This window comes from Pipistrellus hanaki (genome assembly GCF_964339955.1).
Source record: "Pipistrellus hanaki genome assembly, chromosome: 6".
Taxonomy (NCBI): Eukaryota; Metazoa; Chordata; class Mammalia; order Chiroptera; family Vespertilionidae; genus Pipistrellus; species Pipistrellus hanaki.
The window spans coordinates 71,791,166-71,803,358 of record NC_140508.1 but is presented as its reverse complement, the minus strand read 5'-3'; the positions used below and the strand labels follow the sequence as shown (position 1 = coordinate 71,803,358).

Here is a 12,193-nt window from a genome sequence, read left to right as displayed (position 1 = left end):
CATAAATCTGTTTCATAAAATAAGCTACTAGATCACAATTTATTTTAATTAAATATGAAAAGTTTATATTTTTCATATTACCTTTGTCAAAACACAATCACTCCCAAAAATATTCTCTGAAATCTTGATTTTAGTTTAACATTATAAATATTATTACAAACCTGACTTGTGCTTGCCGAAGGTAAGAACATATGCTGAATTTTACTTAGTAATTTGACTAAGTTGTTCACTTATAATGCCTAGTACAGGCCTCATGGGAATTATCAGTATTTCAAGGAAGAAAAACAAGTCCAAATAGTATGTTGCTTTTTTAAATAAGAGAAATCTTACATGTATAAATTTTTAAAGCTACTTAATTCTCATTATGTATTATTTACCAACCAGTATTTTTTAGTAAGTATCAGCTATAAAGTAATGAAACCATTTTTAATATTAAAGCTAAGAAAATAGAGGCAAGAATTATGGTGGGAGGGGGTGGCATAATGGCATCAAATTAGAAAATAAGGCTGAAACATTTGATTTTTGCGGAAACATTTACTTAGGAAGGGAGTCATTGTTTTTGAAAAACAGAACCAGAGAGTCATTTAAATGCTTTTGAGTAAAGAAGAAATTCTGTAGATTAGTCTGTCAGAAATGATTAAATAGGAAAAAGTGGTGATGCATTTTCTAATCTGTGGTGTGAAACAAATTGGGTAAATAGTGCAGGTAAGGTTTGACTATAATGGGGAAAGTATTAAAGATCTTGGTAAAACCTTTCTAAAGTATGGATTCTTACCCAGAAAGTTGCCCCAGAATCTCTGGGAAGCTTCTTAAAGAAGCTTCTTTAAAATGCAGAAGCCTCTGTCCCCTCCTCCAGGTCTCTGTCCCCTACTCCAGACCCCTGGACTCCCTGGGCAGAGTCGTGGCAGATGTATTCTCAACACACACTTCCCCTGTCCTCCCTGTCACTGCCTTAAAGCAGGTGTCTGAGTCTCCTGGAGAGCTGACCCCTTCCTCCTGGGGATGCCCTGGGCCTAGGGTGGGGCCCAAGATTCTGCACTTCTGACAAGCTCCCTGGTGATGACCGTGCTGCTGGTACAGAGAAAGCCTGAATGGCATTGCTCCAGAGTCCTGGGTGGTGTGCATTTTGAGTTCAGTGCTCATAGAGTATTACTGCACATGAAAAAGATAACAAATTGCATTCTTACAAATAATTGGTTCCATCCATTTCTGTTATGTATAGTTTTTACAGGATGTTTATAAGATCAAAAATTAATATAGAACTTTTAAACAGATTTTTCTAAAAATGCGTAATTGAATACTGTTTAATTTCAAATTATTGATTTTAAATGTACTTATTAAAACCTAGCAACCAGTTTTCATTTATAAAAGATTAGCTATTAAATGAATCTTTGTTTCTCCTCTATTTTTGGTTGTCTCATGCTATGACTTAACCCTATCCTTTTCTTTCTCTGTCAGCATCTGGAGAAATAAGATTCTGTATTCTCCTTTGCAAAGGAATTACTAGCAAATTAATACCAATGCGTAATCATTATTAAGGGGTGAATAATAATAATCATTATTATTTACTGCTCAGAAAACTAAGAAAGTCCAAAGGGAGTATGAAAAGCCTTGCTTTTGGGGGGAAAAATCCTTCATCCAAATGCTTTTCTAGCTTTTTTCCTAAACCCATTCAGTATCCCTCAAAGATAAGTTCTTCATACAGTTAAACAGCTCTAGTGCTCTGTTGAATTCACGAAAATGGAATCATCTTTGTGGAGCATACTTAATATAATACTTGAGAACATAAATATAAATCTCAAGGCTCTCTACGAGGGTTCCATTTAAAGGGATTCTCCTTTTACTTTCATATGGTTATTTAATCTTGCTTTTTTCAAATAAATACTTGCCACTTAGCTGTTTGGGAAGTTATCCCCATATTCAGCATACTTTTTAAAGTTTTAAGACTAAGGAAAAATCTATTCCCCAGTTTTCAGTATGTTGTAGAAAATTGTTTTTCCTTTCCTAATTTTTAGTGTTTATTCTAGCAAATCATTGACTCCTATGTAACCATTGAAATATCACCAACATGTTAGGTATGCAGTTAGTGGGTAATGATAAAATACATTTTATGAATAACACCTACTCTGTGCCAGCCATTGTTCTAAGTATCCTACATGCATCATTCTATTTAATCTTCACAGTCACCTTCTGTCACCCCACCTGTTCTAGAGAGAAGGCCTCCAGGCCGGGCTCTGAGGGGGGGAGTGGCAGAGCACAGGCTCTTAGCCTTAGCCCCTCTCAGGGAAGAAGGGCCCCTGTGCTAGAGGACATTATCTGAATCTAAATTCCTTTTTTTCAAGACTTATTTCAGATAACAATCCTCACCGATTTTATTGTTAATCCTCACCCAAGGATATTTTTCCCACTGATTTTCAAAGAGGGTGAAAGGGAGGGGGAGAGACAGAGAGAGAAACATTGATGTGTCTAGTTGCCTCCCACACACATCCTGCCCACAATCCTTCAATCTGAGGGCCAACACTAACGACTGAACAGCCAGGCTATTATTATAACATTAGTCTTAGGTCCTTTTAATGCGCTTTGCCAGTTCATTTGATTTTTACTTTGTTCCCATTTATAACTCAAATACAATATAAACATTAGTCCTCAGCACTTTAGGTATTGGATGGTAACATAAAAGATGTGGCTTTGAATATAATAAATTGCAACAGATTCTCAGTAGCCAGTTCATCACATATTTTGATTTGGTCATCTTCATAGAACCACTAACTGCTATCATTTTGGGGCAAATTGGTTTCAAGAATCTGCCAATGTCAATGTGAATTTGAATTGTAAGGTTTATTTTAAAATATATATATATATATATATATATATATATATATATATATATATATACCTTTATTAAAAGGCGAGAACAATTAGAAAGTAGTAGTATGTATGTGTGGAATTGAGTTTCTGAAGAGACTAATTTTAGCTGTATATTTGACCAAGTAAAATTTTTGCCTAAGGATTTATTATCTAATGACCTTTAAAATTAACAGAAATTAAAACCACATTTTTGCACTTGATATTGTGTTACTTTTGATAACATACCCAGCATTAATTATTGACTTCAAGGAAACCACAAGTTGCAAAAGTCACTGCTTAGCCTTTCTCACCTTTATGTTTAAGATAAAGAGCCCAGCCGGGGTTGCTCAGTGGTTGAGTGGTTCGATTCCTGATCAGGGCACATGCCTGGGTTTCAGCTCAATCCCCAGTTGGGGTTGTGCAGGAGGCAGCTAATCAATGATTCTCTCTCATCATTGATGTTTCTATCTCTCTCTCCATCACTCTTTCTCTCTGAAATCAATAAAAATATATCTTTTTTTAAAAAGATAAAGAGATGGGATAGTCTTGCTGTAATTGCCTATGGGAATGCTAGTTAAGGGAAATGCCTTGTGTAGAGTATATTATACCAGATCAACTGGTTACCTGTGGTTCCAGGAATCAGTCTTTACACTTCATAATCATGTGAATTGTTTTTTCCCTTTCCTGACATATTGTAATGAGATGTGTGTATTTTCTTAATAAAATTTTCCTATACATAAAAAAATACATTATGTCTTCTTTTTATTGTTTTCAACTGTTTAAAATGACTGGATGTTGTTTTTTTGCTTGTTTGTTTTTGCTTTTTATTGAATTTATTGGGGTGACTGGTTAATAAAATGATATAGATTTCAGGTGTACAATTCTATAATACATCATCTGTATGTTGTATTATGTATTCACCACCCCATGACCTTGTTTCTGAAGGCTCCTTGTTTTGAAGGCACTTTTAAAACTTTGTATTATTAAACCTTAAAACACACACACACACACACACACACACACACACACACACACATATACACACCTCCCAGACTATTTGACCCTATGGGAATATATTGTTAGACTTCAATTCTTAAGTGGAGCACTAGTCGAATTCCTCATCTTTTTATTTCCTTTTGTTCAGCTTCCTTCTCTATTTCTCTCCTTATTTAATCATAGATAGCCGTAAGGAAATTATTTCTCACTTCTCCCCGTGCCCAGCATATATATATTCCGAGACCCTAATTATTAGGAGACTAAATCAGAAAGTACTCAGCATCACCTATGAAGCCGACCTGCCAAAAAAGAGACCCTGAATCAGAACAGGCCTCTAGATCTAAGTCCCATGTGGTAGAAACACAGAGGACAGAGAAACGTGTTAAATGATATTGTGGAGTGCCATCAGCCAGTTTGGGAAATTCTACAGAACAAATGAATGACCCAGTTTCTTCCGCAAATAAATGGCAAGAAAAAAGAGGAAGAAAAAAGCTGTTAAGCTTAAAAAGAGACTTGAGACTTCAGCCAAATGCAATGTATAATCCTTTGAATGCTGATTCAAACAAACCAACTACATATGAAATATTTGGGGATAATTAGGAAAATTTGAACATGGTATTAATAAGGATGTCATAATAAATTAGATAGCAAAGAATTATTGTTAACTTTCAGGTGAGATAACTGAAATTAAGTTTTTTAAAAGGGCTTTTTCATTTTTTAAATTTTATACCGTATTTTAGTTTTCTGACTTGAATAAATAGGATTCAAAAGTTATGAGTTGAGAGCCCTGGCCGGTGTGGGTCAGTAGAAAGCAACCGATAGACATTTCTCTTTCTCTCCCTCTCCCTTTGTCTCTCTCTAAAACCAATAAAGTTATGATGAGTTGATCAGGTAAATTTGAACAGTGACTGGATTTGATGCTATTAAATTATTGTATTTTTATGATAATATTATAGTGGTATTTTTTAAGTCTTATCTTTTCTACTTATGTACTGGACTGCCTACCATCATTGTGTAGTGAAAGGATCCTTAAATAGCTACAGAATTATTTATGGATAAAATGATATTGTATCTGGAATTTTCTTTAAAATAATCCAGGTTTTGTTGCTTTTGGAGGTGCATGGGTTATAGGTAAGAGAAGACGGACCAGATGTTACTGTTAAAGGTGAGTGATGGTTAAACCTAACGGTTCACGCAACATTTTCTCAACTTTTGTGTATGTATAAAATTTCCCATAATGGAAAATTTTAAAAGTGAACAAAATGTTCTACCCACTATTCTCTAAAAATGCAATAACCTCTGAGGAGGAGTAGGAAGCTTTGTTGGGTGGACAGGAACAAGCCATGACCCTCTGGAATGGACAGGTTTATGGAAGGCACTGCTGTGGGGACCCCAACTGAGCTGCGATCAAAGAGCTAGCTGGAGAGTGATCTAGTCCTTTTGAGCATTTCTTAGCTAAGCAAAGATCAGGATAACTACAGTTCAAGTTTTTTGCTATGTCTCATGTTTAACACTATGCTAAATCAGCCTCAGTGTGACCAATCCATCTTATTTTTCCATTATTACATTAAGTCTCAACCATTCTACAAGCGTATTTTTAAAATACTCTATCAAAATAATACTATCCACAAAGTCGGAGCTCAATTAATACTCGAAGAAACAAAGGCTTTGTAGAGGCCAAAAGTGGATTACTTAACGGTTTACTGAGCAAAGCAGTAGGGCAGGGTGAGGTGATGTGAGAGAGAGGGGGCCAGTGGGTTTTTTTTTGTTTGTTTGTTTGTTTTTATTGTTGTTTGTTTTTCCAGAGATGGAGGGAGAGGGAGATAGAAACATCAATGAAGAGAGAGAATCATTGATTGGCTGCCTCCCACACGCCCCCCACTGGGGCTCAAGCCCGCATCCAGGCACGTGCCCCTGACCAATCAAACTGGGGACCCTTCAGTCCGCAGGCCAATGCTCTATCCCCTGAGCCAAATCAGCCAGGCAGGCGGGAGGGTCAGTGTTCTTGATGCCGCTCCCAGATAGTTTCAAAACACCCCACACACATAGCTCCTCTATTGCTTCTTTTTGGCTACCGCATACTTTGACCACCTCGCCTATTGTGGAGCAAAAACCAGCGCACCTGGCACTGCATGGGAGCTTGAAATGCTTTTTCTCCCCAAATACTGGAATTTAAGCAGAATGAGGTTTGACCCCTAGTGGTTTGCACCCCCCTGGGCTTTCGCAGGCTGCACGCCTGCAAGGCCGGGGCGAGGGCGGCACGCGCGCTGCGGGCTGGAGCAGGCACGCCCAGGGGCTTGGGGTGGGCAAGCGGAGAGAACCCGGACTCAAAGCACTTTGCTTTTTCCTCCTCAGGCGCCTCCCGCTGAAGCTTCTAGGTTTGGTGGCTGAAAGATCCGTCCCAACGAAAGAAGAGAAATTACACAAACCAGTGCAAGAGCAAAGAAAGCATTGGGGACGCTCTTGTTTGAAAAGATGGCACAGAAAAAAGAAAAAAGAAAAGAAAGAACAGAAAAGAAAAGAAAAAACAGGAGACGTTTTCACCCGTGGCGCCCTGATCCTCACGGGTTCCTGCCACCATCCTGCCCAGCGCCCTGGTGCAGGACCCCCGGGGGCAGGGGAGGCGTCTCGAGCCACCGAGCGCGGACCTCCGGCGCGTCCTAGAGCGGCCGCGCGGACCAGCCGCGGCGCACTTCCGGCCGCGCCGCCGCCGCCCGCGGACCGCCGGCCTCGCAGCCCGCCTGCGCCTCCCGCGGCTCCCGGGCCGGGCGTGGGTGAGTGCGGCCGGCCGCGCCGGAGGGGGGCGGGCAGGGTCTGCGCCGCCGCGGCCTCCCGCGCGTTTCCTTCCGCCTCGTGGCCCGGGCCTCGCGCCCTGGCCCAGGCCCGGGGGCAAGCGAGCCGGGGACGGGAGCCGCCTCGGCCCGCGCTCCTGCCGCCGCCCACCCGCCCTTGGGGTCCCTGACACCGACACCCACTCGGAAGGGGCCCTGGCCCGCGCTCGGGGAGACTTGGCCTCCGGCCCGGCTCCGCCTTGGCCACGCCCTTGCCTCCCGGCCCGGCTCCTGCTCCTTCTCCCCGAAAGCGGAGGCTGGCGCGTCTGTTCCGCCTGCGCCGCGGGGTCGCCGGGGGGCGCCGCCGGCCCGGGACCGGCTCTCACTCCGCAGCCCGCGGCGTCGCCCCGGAAGCTCCCGCCGCTCAGGCTCCGGACGCGCCGGGGGCGGTGCGGGCGGCCGGGCCGGAGCGGGGCGCTGTCCTGGGTGCGCTTCGGCGGACGGACGTGCACTCGGTCCCGGGAGGGTCCTGTCTGGAGAAAGCAGGCGGCTGGGTTTTGTTTTGTTTTGTTTTTTGTTTTGTTTTGTTTTGTTTTTTGTCCCATGAAGATGGAGACCAAATCTGGTTTGGTTCCTTTTCATTCCTAGTGTCTAGAAGGAATGGTACATGACACAGAACCATGCACTATTTAGTCAATAAAAATCGGATGACTTCCCGACCTCGTAGAGGGGTTTTGATGAGTTGGTTTTGTTAGTTGGTTTGTGACTTTTTGTGATGGAAACTTTCAAACATACGAAAATAAGATAGTGTACTGAATGCCCAATTCATAATCAGCCTGATTTTATTTATTACCCTCACCCCAGTGGGTTATTTAAAGCAAATCGAAATGTGCCATTACATCCGTTAAATACTTATGTTTGTAAAACACAACTCCTTTTTTATTTTTTTTAATATGTTTTATTGATGTCAGAGAGGAAGGGAGAGAGAAAAACATCAATGATGAGAGAGTATCATTGATCCGCTGCCTCCTGCATGCCCCTACACTGGGAATGGAGCCCCGGCATGTGCCCTGACCTGAATCGAACTGTGGAGGCTCAACCACTGAGCCACGCTGGCTGGGTTCAACTCCTTTTTTAAAAAAAACAACCAAAAAACCAAACAAAACATAAAGCCATTATTAACGCAACAAGCATTTCATAGTATCATCCAGTTAGTATTCACATTTTCCCAATTCTTTTCTCCACCCATTATCCGTTTCTCCAAATCAAGATCCAAACATCTCTTCTTTTAATTTCTTTATCCCCTCCATTCTTATTACCCCCTCTATCCTTATTACCCCCTCCCCCTGGAATTTACTTGTTGAAGAAATCAAAATCATTTGTCCTGTAAAGTTTCCTACATTCTGGATTTGGCTTTTACCCTCCCTGTGGGGTCCTTTAGTAAACTGGTTATTTCTATTACAGACTCTGAAGATCCAGGTTCTGCTTTTTGGCAAGAAAACCTGGTAGGGTTTCTGTATGCTTCACATGGCATCACGTAGGGAGGTAGATAAGGTCTGTCTGTCTTTCCGTGTTAAGATCAATGGGCTCTTCTGTACAGATTGCACGATAGGGTGCCCTGGCTGGGTGGCTCGGTTGGAGCGTCCCATACCCCAAAAGGTTGTGGATTCGATCCTCTCTAAATCAATAAGCATATCTTTGGTGAGGATTTAAGAGAATAACAAACTGTACCACGGAGTAACTAAATAATTGACCAGGGAATTACAGAAGGATGCCAGCTAATAACTGCCAAAGGAATGAGAGAATACCACCTTTTGGCAACCCCTAATGAAATAATGGATTCTGGCAGTGATCATTAGTGCCTGTTAACATCAGGGAAAGAGGCTCATGGTCCACAGCAATGCCGACAGTGTGTATTTCCTGATGGAAGGGCCCAGTACACTTATCAGATATTCTTGGATGATGGGTAGAGGATACTGATGAAATAAGATTGACCATGAATTAGTTGATAATTATTGAAGTTCGGTGATGGTGTGGCAGTACAGTACACTAATCTCTACTTTTGTGTGTGTGTGACATTTTTTCATAAAAAGGTTTTAAAAAATTGACTAGTGAGTGAGTTCAAGTCAGCTGATCCATCTATTATAGTTCTTCATTATTCTCTCGTTAAGTGGTTCTCAAATCTGACTGCACATTAGAATCACAGGGGAAGCATTTTTTTTTTTTTTTTTAATACTAAAACACATATCTCACTTGCAGAATTTCCTGTTTAATTGTTCTGGGATGGAGCCCAATCATTGATGTTTTAAAAGCTGATTCTAATATGCTCCAGGGTTATATACCACTGGCCTAGATCCATCATTTTTAGGGATTGCAAAGTGATTATATTCTATTATTCCTCCTGTGTTTATTAGCTTTTAATGTTTTTTTTTAAACTTTCTTTTTGTTTATTCTTGTCTGTTTTGCAAACTGCAACCCAATAGGAAACCTCTGCAGATTAAACTATTTAATTATCCGTGGAAGGTTTCTTCTTGGAAGTGAAAGTGTGGAGTAGCATATGGAAGGGACACTAGCAGTAACCTAAAGGCTGTGTGTTCGGTAGAGAGAGGTACCATCTGTGTGTGTAAGGTGTGTGTGTGAAGGGGGTGGGGCAAGTCAAGGGAGCAAACTGTATCCCCAATGGAAAGGAAGATTAGGAGAATTATAGTTTGAAAAGCATGTTCAGCCATATGACACATTTTTTTAAAAAATCACTTTTAAAGAAATCTTATATATATAAAAGCCTAACATGCAGTGTCCCCTGGGGAGTTTTACTAATTGGGATTTCGATCACTTGCTATGATGTGCACTGACCATGAGGGGGCGTCGCAGAATAAAGGAAGGCCCAGTTGACAGCTGGGGAAGGGAGGCCCTGCCAACAGCTGCTAAGGATCCTACCCGTGCTCGAATTTTGTGCACTGGGCCTCTAGTTATATGTAAAATAAATGCTCTTTATTGCAACTAAAAATCAATTCAAAGATTTAAAAGAAAAAATAATCTCTTCCCCTCTCCATTTTAGTCACCCCTGGTAATAACAATATGGTGTGTATCCTCCACACCAGACTTTCTCTGTCTCATATTAATGTGGGAGTTTTGGACATTGTTATGAAAATGAGATCATACCATAGCCATCTGTAAGTTTTCTCACTGTCATCCCTTTAGGACAAGACTTAGCTGCAGAACAAATAGTTCATGGCATGACTGTATAATAAAATATTCAGTTGCTTCCCTATTGATTTTTTTTTTTCAGATTGCTTCCAAATTTTAGCCATTTTAAAAGTACCACAGTAAACATCATTATACATAAATCCTTCTGTAGGGTAGAGTCTCAAAAATAGGAGTGTGGGTTAATGTGTTGTTATTAACAGGATCATTATTATTGGTAATATATATTGCCAGATTACTCTCCCAAAACATAATAGCAGTTCACACCCACCACTCTTAACATATGAATGCCAACCTTGTTCTGGTTAGCACTGGCTAGCATTAATATTTGCCATGGATGTGGGGAAAATGGTGTTTGTTTCTTTAATTTGCATTTCCTCTACCTGAAGATTGAACACTTTTCATGCTTATTGGTTGTTTAGATTTCTTATGTGAATTTCCTGTGTATATCCATTTATCTGTTGTATCAGTTTTTTGGTTTGGGTTTTTTGTCTGTGTATTTTGTCTACTAGATGTTTGGTATTTTGAATTTGTTTCAAGGGGCATTAACTCTTTATCATACAGTGTAATAGTTTTCTCCAGGTGCCTTTTTTGGGGGGGGAGGAGGTCTTTGATTCTGAGTCTTAATATAGGTAAACGTCTATTTTTTTAAAAATTTCTGAATTTGCTGTCTTGCTAAAAAGGGCTTTCCCAATCCCCAAATTATATATATGTTCTTCTAGTATTTAAAAACACATTTTATTGGACCTCTTACATTTAAATTTCTAAACTTCGTGGAATATATTTTTATATGCAATGCAAGTGAATGTCTTGCTTTACCTTTTTTCTGCATTATATCAGTGCTGCTTATTAAATGTCACCCTTTTTACACTTTTGTTACATATTGATTCCCATAAGTTCCTAGATTTATTTTAGACTATTTTTTTCTCTTTCACCTTTATTTTTTTGTGTGTGTCAATATTATTCTTAATTATAGTATACCCACTTACCTAGTATAGTAAGTATAATATCTAGAAAGGTAATTCTCTACTTACTGTTTAATGTAATTTTCTTGTCCATTCTCGGACATTATTTTCTTCCATCTTTTGATTGTTTTTTTTGTTCCAAGATTACTGTCACTTGGAAGTCTAACTGAATTTGCATTAACTATATCTATACTAATTATGAAAAAGTGAACATTTCTGTGATACTGTCTCTTTTTTAAAATATTTTTATTGATTTTCCACAGAGAGGAAGGGATAGGGATAGAGAGCTAGAAACATCGATGAGAGAGAAACATCGACCAGCTGCCTCCTGCACATCCCCTACTGGGGATGTGCCTGCAAACAATGTACATGCCCTTGACCGGAATCGAACCTGGGACCTTTCAGTCCACAGACCGACCCTCTATCCACTGAGTCAAACCGGTTTCGGCGATACTAAGTCTTATTAAAGGACCTAATATGCACCTGGGACTTCTAGAGCCTGTTTATTTCCTGTTAATAGTGATTTTATAAGTTTTTCTCTCTCTTGTGAATGAGATCTTTCCCATTCCTATTTTTTATCTGGTTATTGCTAAGACTGAGAGAAGTTATATTTATCCAGCTCTCTATCAGATGTCCTTACCTTAGTATTTTTTTCTTAAAATTATGTTGTTGTTTTATTGTTTTGTTTTGTTTTTTTGCTCCCAGCCCTCAGTATGGATGACCTATGATTGTTTATGCACAAGTTTGAGTTTATTCTCATTTATTCTATTTGGTGCACATCTCATCACGGAAGTATAGCAGTGATGGCAGATGTGCCCAGAAATAGTGAAAAGAAAAAGAGATGCCAGGAGTTGGCAGGAATCTACACACTCAGCAGGTTATTGCTGATCGCCTATCGCAGCACCCCAGATCCTGGCCAGTGATGGACCCTGTTACTTAGAGGAGGCCTTCACTCGGCGTTACTGTAGTCTGCGGAGCAGCGATGAGCAACCTTTTTCATCTCATGGAGTACAAACTAATTACTGAAATTCTGCGGCACACCAAAAATATGCTTTTTGCTGGTTTAATTTTAAAAATAGGAATAGCCATAACCGGTTTGGCTCAGTGGATAGAGCGTCAGCTATCCACTATTCTGGTCAAGGGCATGTACCTTGGTTGCAGGGACACCCCCAGCAGGGATTGTGAAGGAGGCAGCTGATTGATGTTTCTCTCTCATTGATGTTTCTAACTCTCTATCCCTCTCCCTTCTCTGTAAAAATCAATAAAATATGTTTTATAAAAATAGGTATAATTTTGATTCATTCACACTGGATGGCTATTGTTGTGTTGGCTGTTGTCATTTTTTTTTAATTTGACAATCTAAGGGGAAAGAAGTCAGTACCCCTGATTAAATAGGCATTGCATGTTTTA

The 12,193-nt window shown here is 40.2% G+C and overlaps 1 protein-coding gene across 2 annotated transcripts in view; it reads left to right on the top strand.

The window, feature by feature from the left end:
- Positions 1-6,524: 6,524 nt before the first annotated feature.
- Positions 6,525-12,193, top strand: part of ELAC1 (elaC ribonuclease Z 1) — a 95,526-nt gene continuing 89,857 nt past the window's right edge. For both annotated transcript variants that reach the window (XR_014795424.1, XM_084888945.1), the window contains exon 1: positions 6,525-6,617. The gene's annotated coding sequence lies outside the window, so the exon portion shown is untranslated. The remainder of the gene's footprint in view (positions 6,618-12,193) is intronic.